The sequence below is a fragment of the Vanessa tameamea genome, chromosome 17, assembly GCF_037043105.1.
Source record: "Vanessa tameamea isolate UH-Manoa-2023 chromosome 17, ilVanTame1 primary haplotype, whole genome shotgun sequence".
Lineage (NCBI taxonomy): Eukaryota > Metazoa > Arthropoda > Insecta > Lepidoptera > Nymphalidae > Vanessa > Vanessa tameamea.
This window is the reverse complement of record NC_087325.1, coordinates 8,552,281-8,564,612: the sequence shown is the minus strand read 5'-3', so window position 1 is coordinate 8,564,612 and position 12,332 is coordinate 8,552,281.

The window sequence follows — 12,332 nt, the reverse complement described above, 5'->3', positions numbered from 1 at the left end:
ACTCTACATCTTAAAAAAGAAACGACTGTCTCCAGGCATGTACTTCCTAGATTTAGATCTACAAGATTATATTGTGTTCCAAATACGGCATATTTGTGACTAGGAATACTAAGTAGTTAATCTATATTTACTTTATCATAGTTTTCGATTGCAAACAGTACATGGGTTTATTTGAAAAAAAAACTACATTGAATTTAACAAACAAATTAAATAAATATAAAAGTCAAGTCATTGTCTGTTAATTTTTAATGACTGAAACGTTAAATTGGATAAAATAAATCAGCTAGAGATAAAATAGTTTGAAATGGCAACAATGTTTTAAATAAAATCATTAAAAAATGAAGTACTAATTCCAATTAAAGGAAGCCGTGTGTAAAACAACGAAACAGTTTCAGTTGATTTATTTATTGAAACATGTCCGGGAAGTATGCCGTGAAAATAAGTACAGATATTGAGCCCGGAAGCTTTTTTAATTATTTTTTTTAAATATTTACTGGGTAAGGACCGTTTGTTTATAATGCATCTAGTCAAATTGTATACTGCTCAAAAGTTATGAACGGTGCATATTGTTTTTAAAATAAGGAGCCAATTTCTGTTAAATTAAAAACACAATAACCGAACCTAAAATATTGTAAATTTTCGAAATTTTATACGTCTTATTGTAAATTCAGCGTTACGTTCACAGTTTTTCGACAATCAATTTTATTCTGCAAACGATAGGGTTCAATGTATTGTCAAAAGTTTTACCTTTACAAAATAAAACATCGAAATAATTATAAGTATGATAAAAAAATATATTTTTAAGCAGAAGTACGATTCTATAACAATTTATTTCGTAATTCACTCGTAAAATACTGATAACAGACTTATGGTGATACGCCATTATAATACGTGTATGCTATAAATTTTGTTCCGTGTTCTATGGTGAATTTCGTGTCTTTTGTTAGAGAATTATTATTTATTTATTTATTTTAAAGTATTCACGTTTAGAAATCATATCCAATACAGTTTAATTGACTTGCATGTTTTGTTATTTCTATATTGAATGCGGTAGCGATTGGATGAAAAAATAAATTAAATAACTTTTGGTATAATTTTACTAGTAATCTAATCGGAATAATAAAAGTTCTTATCTTTCACTCGCACTGACTCGAATAAATACGCTAACGCAAATTTCTAAGGTATTTACGATAATCCAGCAATTGTATAATAGATTATTAACGCAAAAAGTCGTTAGTCAAAATGGTGTACTTTTACGTCGAGAGAATTGAACACTATTTATATTCTTATATCTTTTAGTATATGTTACATGTTTTTTTGTTATGTATGTCCTTGTCAGTTATTGGCTAATACATTTTTTCTTGGTTTTATATTAAGCCTTAAGTTACATACGCTCTTGTGGCACTGACAATATCCATAGATATATCGGTAATTTTTACTTTTGACCATCAATAAGTAAGTGTAATGCTTCTTTATTGAATGAAGATTTTCGACATTGACTTTTGATAAAATATATTTTTTAAATACTTTTGTATCTAATTGTATATAGTCCAAGTATAGTATTTATAAGGAAAACGAAGCAATCGCCTTTTTGGTCGCCAAGCCTCTTTAAAAAGTGTTAAAAGCGTAAAGCATTTGTTTACAATTACGATCATACTTCAACGTTTTCTGTTTCCTATAAAAAAAAGTCATAAAGATTTATATGTCAAACAATCGTAGTACGAATTGCACTATTGGTGTAATCTATATTGATTTTGAATTCAGGTATGTCTTATACAGTTAAAGAAAAAGTGAAATGAGAACGTACATATGTCGGACGAATATCGACCGCACCTGTCATATGATAGCCACGAGGAATCATGTCTAAAGCTACGACCACACCTGTGCGCCTGAATGCAAACAACTTTAAAACAAACGAATTTCAAAACTTTATCCCATACATTTAATATTTTTTAATTTGATTTAAATTGTTAGGATTTGAAAAAATGTAAAATGTTTACAAAGTTTAATGTAATATAAACAAAATCCACACAAAGACTATTTACTTATTTATTTTAACCAATCAACGACTTAGCTTATTACCCATTCTGTAAGAAGAAACTCGAAACTCATTTCAGAACAACAGCGTGAAGTGTCAGGATGATTATAATAATATGCGACATATACATATTAAAAATAATACATAGCAATGCTAAGCAACCCAAGTTCGACGTATGACTCTCTGGAATGGTGACAGGTAAGTGATCTTTATGACGCTTAGGAGTTATGGTAGTTATTGCATTTAATAATAGATAAGAATCAAATTTTAAGCAGCAATTGATTACGAATATCTAGATTATTAAAATGATATCAAAGACTATACATTCGAATAGGATTAATTAACATTACATTATATAGAAACTAACGTATCATTTTGGTCATATTAGGTAATTATTACTATTATTATTTTGTATATTTAGAGTGATTTCATGTTATGATCCCTTATCGCTTTGCACGGCCGGTGAAGAGGACGGTTGTATTTTTGTAGGTGTCTGTGTAATAAAGACACGTCTTCCTGTGTCGCGATATTGCCGCAACTGGTGGAGCTGCAAATTGTTACACCAAGATCAAATAACTTATACGCTGCAACGATTGATTTAAGAAATCTATATAAGTGTGCCTCATGAGATGTAATAAGGTAGTAAGCGCCAAAAGATTTTTATCGTTATTAAAAAAAAAACTAAAGGATTTTACTAACAAATCCCTGAACGCAGCTTTAGAATGTTAATTTAATTAATTATCCCATTTTTTATATGCTATTTTATAAGTTTTTTGTTTATTGTACTTATAATGATGATGCATCGCTTACTATAAGGGCTCAGGTAATAAGAGTATTACCTGGTTACACAGGGTTAATCTTTTGTGGGACAATGTTTACGTGTTTACAACAGGATCCCATAAATTCAAAAATATAAAATTGTAATATTTAATAGAATCATCAAGAAACATTTTTGTGTTAAAGTATATTAATGACTAATATTTTTTTACATGATTGCATACCTTGAAAGAAAGGACCGTCTCCGGGCTGTTTTGTGTAAAGAAAAAAAATATATAATTGTAATGACACACACAGTTGTTAAAAATCCGCCGGCTCTTTTCAGATTTGAGGTGTTTATTTATGAACGGTGGTAAATTTTTTTAAATTAACAAGTCAGTGTGACGTTATAATGAATACAGATTTTGACTTCCTGCTCTTAATAAGAAATACAGAAATTATTGTATATCAGTTGACACAATACAAGTAATATTGTCATTGACATTGTGATATTTTAAATAACCGTACCCTTAAAAGGGCTATTCATACAAAATTTCAAACAATAAAACAGTTTGAAACAATGAGTGTATTCTAAGCTTCATTCGCTAAAATTTCGTTCATTCATTCGTGTAAAAGTTTATTATTTCCGTTCATGTTGCCAAAAACTTATATTTTTTTGTTCTTAATTGTTATTTAAGGAAGCCAGTCGGAGAATTCGTTTCAGATTTGGCAACCTTCGCCGAGTTCTTACATCACTTATACCGCAATGTTTCAAGATGAATCTTTTCAACGTGGTTACTAGCTGCTTGCTAAGTGAACTTGTCTTACAGTATCTTTGAAAAGCGATATACCGTAGAAGAATAGGAGCTACCAATATAGCTTGCAAAATTAGCGAACCGAACTGATGGCCGTTGGGGCAGACAGAGTAGAGACTTGAGGGAGCAAATGGAGCATTTGGCAACCTTCGTCGAGTTCTTACATGACTTATACCGCAATGTTTCAAGGTGATTTTTTTTTTGCAATGAGATCACCAACTGTTGGCTATGAAGCAATTTATGCTCGGAGTATCTTTGGAAAGAGATATACCGTAGAAGAACTCTAAGCTATTAAGTAGCATGCAAAGTTAGCTGTGGGCTAGTCATGTCAAAGAATCGATGACCGCTGGAGATGATGACGAGAGTTGATAGAGTGAATCGGTAAATTAAATGAAATATCAGACTGAATGCGGAAAGCGGAGAACCTTTCATGCCACTAGGAAGGTCTTTGTCCAAAAAATAATAATAATATAATATTAATATTGGACAACATCACATACATTACTCTGATCCCAATGTAAGTAGCTCAAGCACTTGTGTTATGGAAAATCAGAAGTAACGACGGTACCACAAACACCCAGACCTAAGACAACTTAGAAAACTAATGAACTTTATCTACATCGACTCGGCCGAGCATCGAACCGGGGACTTCGTAGTGCTGTACGCATGAAAACCGGTGTACACACTACTCGACCACGGAGGTCGTCACCATTGTAATAAATTGCCATTTAATTCGCATTTATAGTTTTAAGGTTATTTAATATTATATTGGGTTAGTAATTAAGCTATTATTGACATTGATTTTTATCAGAGCATGTGATTTGTTTCACTTTTGAAGGTTCTAAGCAATTGTTCCGTTATCATTTGATAAGAGTAGTTTAATGTTTCAGATAAGAAGATATCGAAGAAAATAATAATAATTTAAATGTCAATTATTAATTATAAGTTAAATTATCATTATTATAGAATGTTTAAAATTTAAATGAAACTGTGACATTGATTGTTACATAAATGAGTAAGTAATTAAAGATTAATCTAGTTTTTTAGTTTTCTCAAATTTACGCCAAGTTCGTTTGAATATGAAAACATTCATATTTAAATAGACTGTACGTTCAACGTGTGCAAATAGAAAGTATTTTTTTACGTTATATTATATTGACATATAAGCTATGTTAACATAGTTGATGAGAAATACACTTTTTTGGCGTTTGAAGTACCATTTCGAAGGAGGAAAATCTTTACGATGCAACCAGGATACTACAGTGCAGTGCTTATCTATTTTTGATAGGTAACTCTTGTGATTTATCTATTGTTACAGAATATTTAGTTTTTAAAAACTGGGGACGAATAAACGATAACTTCAGGTCAATTTATTTATATAAGTATGAAGTTGATGCGGGGCGTTTAGCAAGTGACTTATAAAAATATTTTCCTATAATTTTTATGCAGAATGCTTCGCCTTCAAATTTCAATATACTCCGTAATTTCATTTTAATTATAACGTCTATTGTAGACAGCAACAGCACCTGTCATTTTATTTAAACATGATAAAGTATAAAGTGAATATAAACAGAATCGTTACGATTACAAATTGAAATCATTTAACAAAATGTGACGTCTGTTCAGACTATATGCACAAAGGACTTTTTTTTCTATATTTTTTTAGGTACTGTTTTTAGTTTCGTATATAAAATAGTTTATAGCGTTTTATTTTAAATCTGGAAGTTCATTTTTTTTACGACGGTTTCGATAAGTCTGTTTGGAGCGCTTAGTTCTAAACTAATCTAAGGTTTTCGAACTAATTACCCAGTCCGGAGGTTGAAAGTTGGCAATGTTACAATTCTTTGCCTCAGAAAGCAAGCTAACTATGAGAGTGAGAGTGTAGACGACATTACTCAGTTATTATTATATTTATTACTAGTGACCCGCCGCGGCTTCGCACGGGTGCAATGCTGATACCAAATATATTACAGAAATGAAATATAAATATACAGCACTGTGATATTAAGATAGAAAGATGGGACCGTAGATTTGGAATAGTGTGACAGCTTTATTTTCGGTAAAAACTAGATTAATTTTATTGATACTCATTAAGTGTCAAGAATAACTGAATTACTGAAAATTAATGGAAGATCATAATCAATTAACAAATGAGTGAAATGTTTTAATGTATATTTTGTATGATTTGATTAATATGTTTCACTCTTAAAAAGTCAGAAGGAAATATTCGCTCGTCACGTTCATGACCTTTGTAATATCTCAAAGACGTTCAGTGTCGGTAATCAATATCGTTAAGAGATCCACTAAGCTTGTACGGACTATAAGGCGTAACATCTACTAACATATAAAACTTATTTTAATGGATCTATCGTGCTTGCAGCAATGAAAACTATCTGCAGTGGTATTTTGTGACCCGTGACATAAAATAGTTGAAATACGACTTTGATTCGTGTATCTTTAAATGTTATTTGTAATGAAATACTCATTGTCATATATAACCTTTTGTAAATGACAATATACGCTGACATTCGAGTTTGTTCTTACATAATAGCAGTACTTAGTGTTTCATGTAAAAAAGGACGACTAAAAACGTCTTTTTAAAGTTTTGTTTACATGTTTATTTAGACAAGTATATATTTAATGTTTTTAATATGCCGATAACGTAAAATTCTTAGTAATAATTAGTACTTAGGTGGTAGGGCTTTGTGAAAGCCCACCTGGGTACGTACCACCCACTCATCATATATTCTACCGTCAAACAACAGTACTCGATATTGTTGTGTTCCGGTTTGAAGGGTGATTATAACTACAGACACAAGGGACATAACATCTTAGTTCCCAAGGTTGGTGGCGCATTGATAATGTAAGGAATGGTTAATATTTCTTACAGCGCCATTGTCTATGGGCGGTGGTGACCACTTACCATCAGGTGGCGCATATGCTCGTCCGCTAACAAATACCATAAAAAAAAAGAAGTTTTAATGGCAGTTTAAACTAATGTTGCCTCAATTGATCGTTATCGTCTGTCCATATAAATATAAATATGTGTGTACGTTTTAAGTATTTAAATAAATGTTGAATGTGTTTGAATTGTGTGTATTACAAGATCTGATATAGAATCTATTATAGGGAATGTCTAGAGTTTAGGGTAGGGGTAGCCGCCCAAATTAGCGTCGCAGTGCAAAAACATGCAACATTTATATGCAATAAGTGTAGTGTGTATCTACATCGTGCAGACGAGCCGTGGCAGACAAGTCGCGATCGTTCGTCTAGTATGATTTACGTCAAATCTTAGAGCGTTATCCAATCTTAATTAAAACCTTAAATATACTGATCCACCTATAGAATTATCTATTTAATATTGTAAATGAGAAACTGATAACAGGTTGTATTAAATTAGCAATTATTTGTGTAACTTTTTTATTTTCGTAGTACCTAAGAGCTAAGAATTCCTTCAGGCGTTAAATCTGCGTTTTGTTTCAACTATACAATTTTTGTTAGTTTTAATTTTTTTTTTTAATAAAATAAAAATGTAGATTTATCCAGACTAGTTTAGAAACTAGGCTAGACTAGACTTGATAAATATATATTAATAATGGAAATATTGTCAACGTAGTGGATGGTATTTTCGAGAACAGTTCGTATATATTAATAGTACATTATAAATTAAATTAAACGATGACTAAACGGTGATTAAACGTTGTATAACAGTAATTATCGATATAATAACTACCGTTTAGGTTGTTATTATATCGATAATTTAATTTCATTTTCATCAATAGAATCAAAAAGAATATTTGAGGGTATTGCTATTATTAAAATAAAAATGTTTTTTATTCAAACAGTGGCGGTCTAAGCCCGTCAGAGGCCCGAGGCGGTAAAGCTGAATGAGGCCCGCAGCTAAAAAAAAATAGTTTTACAAGCTTTTTATTCAGTTTACATTTGTGTGTATAAATAATTGTTTATGTTTATTTATTACACGTATATATATGTTATGATTATTATGTGAGTAGTGTTTTGATCTTAGGATTTGATCAGGGGAACGCGGATTGCATTTGGGGACCCACAAGAATAGAGGCCTGGGTCGAGCCGTCCCTTCCCCCCTGTTAGTCCGCCACTGTATTCAAGTATTTATTAAAGCAAACATTTTTGAATCTTAATGTCACAGCATTGAATTAAATATTTCGGCAAGAATCTCAGTTCTCCTTACCATTAATATATATACGTATGTTAATTAAATACAATTAAACCTGTTATAGTATTTTGTCGATGACCTATTTGAAAAAAACGTGTCGCTTTGGCCGTTGTGCTTCCACGTCGTGCGTTGTGTAAATCGATAGGGTTGTATGATATTAATGTGCGGTGAAATAGTTCCTCTCACACAGTTGTAAAAAAAGTCCGTGATTGATGCTTGAAATGTCTGGGTTGCTAGTACATTTATATTTTTTCAAGTTAATTTATTATCGTTATTTAAATAAATGTTTACTATTAATTTAATTTTTACCTAAAAATTATAATTACGATATAGATCTGTTCTGATAATTATAAGTATAATATGAAATATCAACTCAGACAATGACATTGCTTATTTTACTCAGAAGTATAAGTATATTGTTCAGGACATATTCGCAGATGCAAATACATTGTTCATGAATGGTTCATACTTTGTTTTGGCTTTATCGTTTACTAGATATTTTTTTCACTTTGGTTACATTTTCTTAAACAAAACTCATAATAATATCATGTGACTAACTTTAAAAACTTTTTTCAATGTCGCTTTGCAAAAGTTAAATAGTCATGATTGAAATACATGATCCAAAATATTTACAGTAAAAATAAATGCTAGAACATTCTATAGCAATATTATTTCATTGCTATAGAATTTAAATTACCAATAACTATTTCTTTGTGCGTACCTCATCAAAAGTTAATCTCGCATTAAATATAGTTATTATATTGATTTATGGATTATCGGTTCGTATTGTAAATCAAATTTTCGTGTATCGATTTAGTCAAATCACTTCCTATTAGTTTGAATTTTGTCGCTGTATTATTAAAACGACTTCTTATACTATGATGGACTATGATTGTTTACGCTTTTATTTTAGACACGACTATAAAATGATAAAATGATGTCTTTTGTTAATTTACAAATATGTTTAATGAGCAAAATGGTGTCAACTGTCGATATTGAACTTGTACTAAAGTAATAGATACAAAATCAATCAAATACAAAACAGAATTGTTCTAGATTTTTATGGTGATACTTTATGGTGATACGCTTGTGTAGTATGCATAGTTAAGAATTCAAAAATTTGAAAAGGCAAAGCAAGGCAAGGCTTCTTTGACAAGAAGATACCGATTAACTTCTTACTCAAAAAATAATAACTTGAAATTTGTTAGATCACTTATTTGACCGTTACGCTACATCATTATAAAGTAACAACTTTTATAATTGATTTATCATTATTGTATTTTTCTGTATAATAAAATGAAATAATAACATTGTTTCATGTACGTAGTAGGTAAACTGTAAACCAAAATCAATGATTGAATAAAATTCGCTGAATTCTGAATATGATTATACAATTCAATTATGTAATTCGAATATGTTTAATAATTTTAACGAAAAAAAGATTTACCGGTGCTACTTTCGATTGAAATTCAAGGCAAAAATATCGATATATTCGAGCCAAGCCTTATTATTATAATATAATAAGTCTTATTATTTAAAAAAAAAAATGCTACAATTCGATTCTCAGTTGAAAGGAAATTATTTTCTATTCCGACATACTTAGCGGAATGACAGCTGTCAGTTGCGATAATATATAAGAAACATGACCAATATGATGGATTATAATATTGTTGGAGATTACTTAAGTTAAGAGTGGGGTTATGATAACGGTTCCTACATAAGCGGCTGAATACCAGCGCCTCGTCCTATTTTGTTGGCATCTGTCGGGCGAGATAGACGTGTGTCGTAATCTAAATTTTGTCATATTTTATAAATTGTTATTTGTTTTGATTTTTAAAATAATTTGTCTTATTTAATTCCAAATAATTATTAAAGTAATTATCAATTTAGTTTTAGGTAATAAATTGTACTTTTTAAAAAAATTAAAACCGCTTCTGATTTCTAATATCAGAAGTGGGATAAATAATTCATTCCCACTAAAATCCTGACTTGATTTTAACAGTTTTATTTTAATCCCGAAGTAGTTGTTTTATTTTGTTATTTTCATACCCTCCTTTCTTTTTTTTTTTTGTGATTATAATTTGATAATGGATAAACGAAATCGTTCCCGTTCTCCTCATCGCCGTACGCGTGTGCCTTGCAATAGATACTCGCGTACCCACCGTCGTACACGGAATAGGCGTTCACATAGTAATTCGCGTATTCGGTTGCGGCACTCCTGTGATGGTTCACGCTCACGCACCCCGCGTCTCCAACATTCACGGGATCGGTGCACGCGGCAATGTCATTTTCATAGCAATTCGCGCGGGCACTCGCCGCACATTGGGCGTTCCAGTGGACATGTCTGCGGGCATGGTCTCATACCGCATGGCGAGCAGGCGTCGCGCACTGTGCGCACACCGTCGCTGTCGCCTGTGGCCCCGCCACCGAGCAACTATGGCTCCTGGAACGCTGTACTGGCGCGACTGGAAGCACTGGAGCAAAGTTCTCGTGTGCCAGCTTCGGTAGAACCGACTTCAGCTGCACAAGGTACAGAGCTAATTGTGGAAGCAATTCAATCGCTGAAATCCGTGAGTACCCATAGTTATTATGTTTCGAACTTCGACCCCAGCATTCATGACGTAGACTCTTGGTTCCAAGAGGTCGACAGGGCCAAGTTAGTTAACAAGTGGGACGATCGCGAATGCCTTTCTAGGATAGGTAATTGTCTGAAGGGAGACGCCAGGTCGTGGCTCAATGAGTGGGTGTGTAATGATCGTACGTGGAGTAGCTTTAAATTAGATTTTAAACCTTTATGTGTGAAGAAAATCAATTCCGCAGAAATTTTGTATGAAGTCATGTCTTCTAACTCTGATAAATATCAAACATACGCCGAGTATGCGCGTAAATCCCTGCTAAAATTACGCATTGTTAAGGGCCTCAGCGACGATTTAATCACGGAAATTGTTTTGAGAGGCATTGTCGATCCGCACGTTAAGGCAACTGCCACCAATGCAAACTTGAAACCCTCGGATCTAGTTAATTATTTATCCACTTTTGTAAAGCCACCGAAAATCTCAACCTCAACTTTTCGCTCAAATGTCCAGTTTAATAACGGTGGTAACGGTAAACCACAGGGTTTCAAGAAACGCCCCATAGGTCCAGCCAAATGCTTTGGGTGTGGCGATACTGGTCACAAGAAGGCTACATGCCCCAAAGAGGCAAGGCCTACTACTACCAAAGCTTCTAATTCGGACCCAAAGCCAAATAATAACCAGCCTAATTTTTCACTTATTTGCGCTTACTGCAAAAAGCCTGGTCATGACATTAAGTCGTGTTTTGCGAAGCAACGCGTTGATCAGCAGCGTAATAAAAGTAACGTCAATTTCTGTGGAGCTGGCTCGCAACGTAATGATATTGTCGTAGGAGTTATCCAGGGTGTTCCGATTGATCTTTTAATTGATAGTGGCGCTATAGATGTATCTTTGATATCTTCTTCGGTGGTTAAGTATTTTGCGTGTACTAGGAAACCCACAAATCGCGAAATAAAGGGCGTAGGCAAGTCAATTACCCAAATAGATTCGTATGTAACATTAATGATTGAGTTAGAAGGGATCTCATTGGAGGTAGATTTATTAATCGTACCGAGTGAGTGCATGAATGCACCCATCATAATAGGCACAGATGTGCTTAATAGGGACGGTGTTACTTACATTCGTACAAAAAATACGCAACGTATTGTTCGAAACTCTAATCTTGTACTAGTGTCTAGTGTGGAGTCAAACGCACAACCAATGATTAATACCCCGTTAACTGGAGACAATTTGACGAAATTAAAAAGTATTTTAGACAAATACTCAGAGCACATGATTTCGGGCACTGCAACATCTACTGTTACAACTGGTTGCATGCGCATTCAGCTCAACAGCAGTGTTCCAGTGAACTATCGACCTTACAAAATGTCGTACGATGAGAAGTCGAAAGTCCGTGACATCATCCGAGACCTGATGTCCAAGGGTATTATTCGCGAGTCGGAGTCCCCCTATTCCAGTCCTATTTTGTTGGTCAAAAAGAAGGACGGCTCCGACCGTATGTGCGTGGACTTTCGAGCCCTCAATAAAATAACGGTCAAAGACCGTTACCCATTGCCTTTAATCGATGACCACATCGATCGCTTGGGTAAGTGTCGTTTTTTCACTGCGCTTGATATGGCAACAGGATTCCATCAAATCCGCCTTGATGATGAATCCGTCCCCTATACCGGTTTCGTGACGCCTGAGGGGCATTACGAATACTTAAAAATGCCCTACGGTCTCACCAACGCACCGATAGTATACCAACGCATAATCTCTTCCACCTTACGTAGTTTTATAGAATCCGGAAAGGTTTTGGTATACATAGACGACTGTTTAATCCTTTCAGACACTATTAATGATGGTCTTCAAATCTTGAAAGAGGTTCTAGCCACTTTAACCGCGGCTGGGTTCTCAATCAATCTTAAAAAGTGTTCATTTTTGTGTACCGAAATAGAGTACTTAGGACGCGTTAT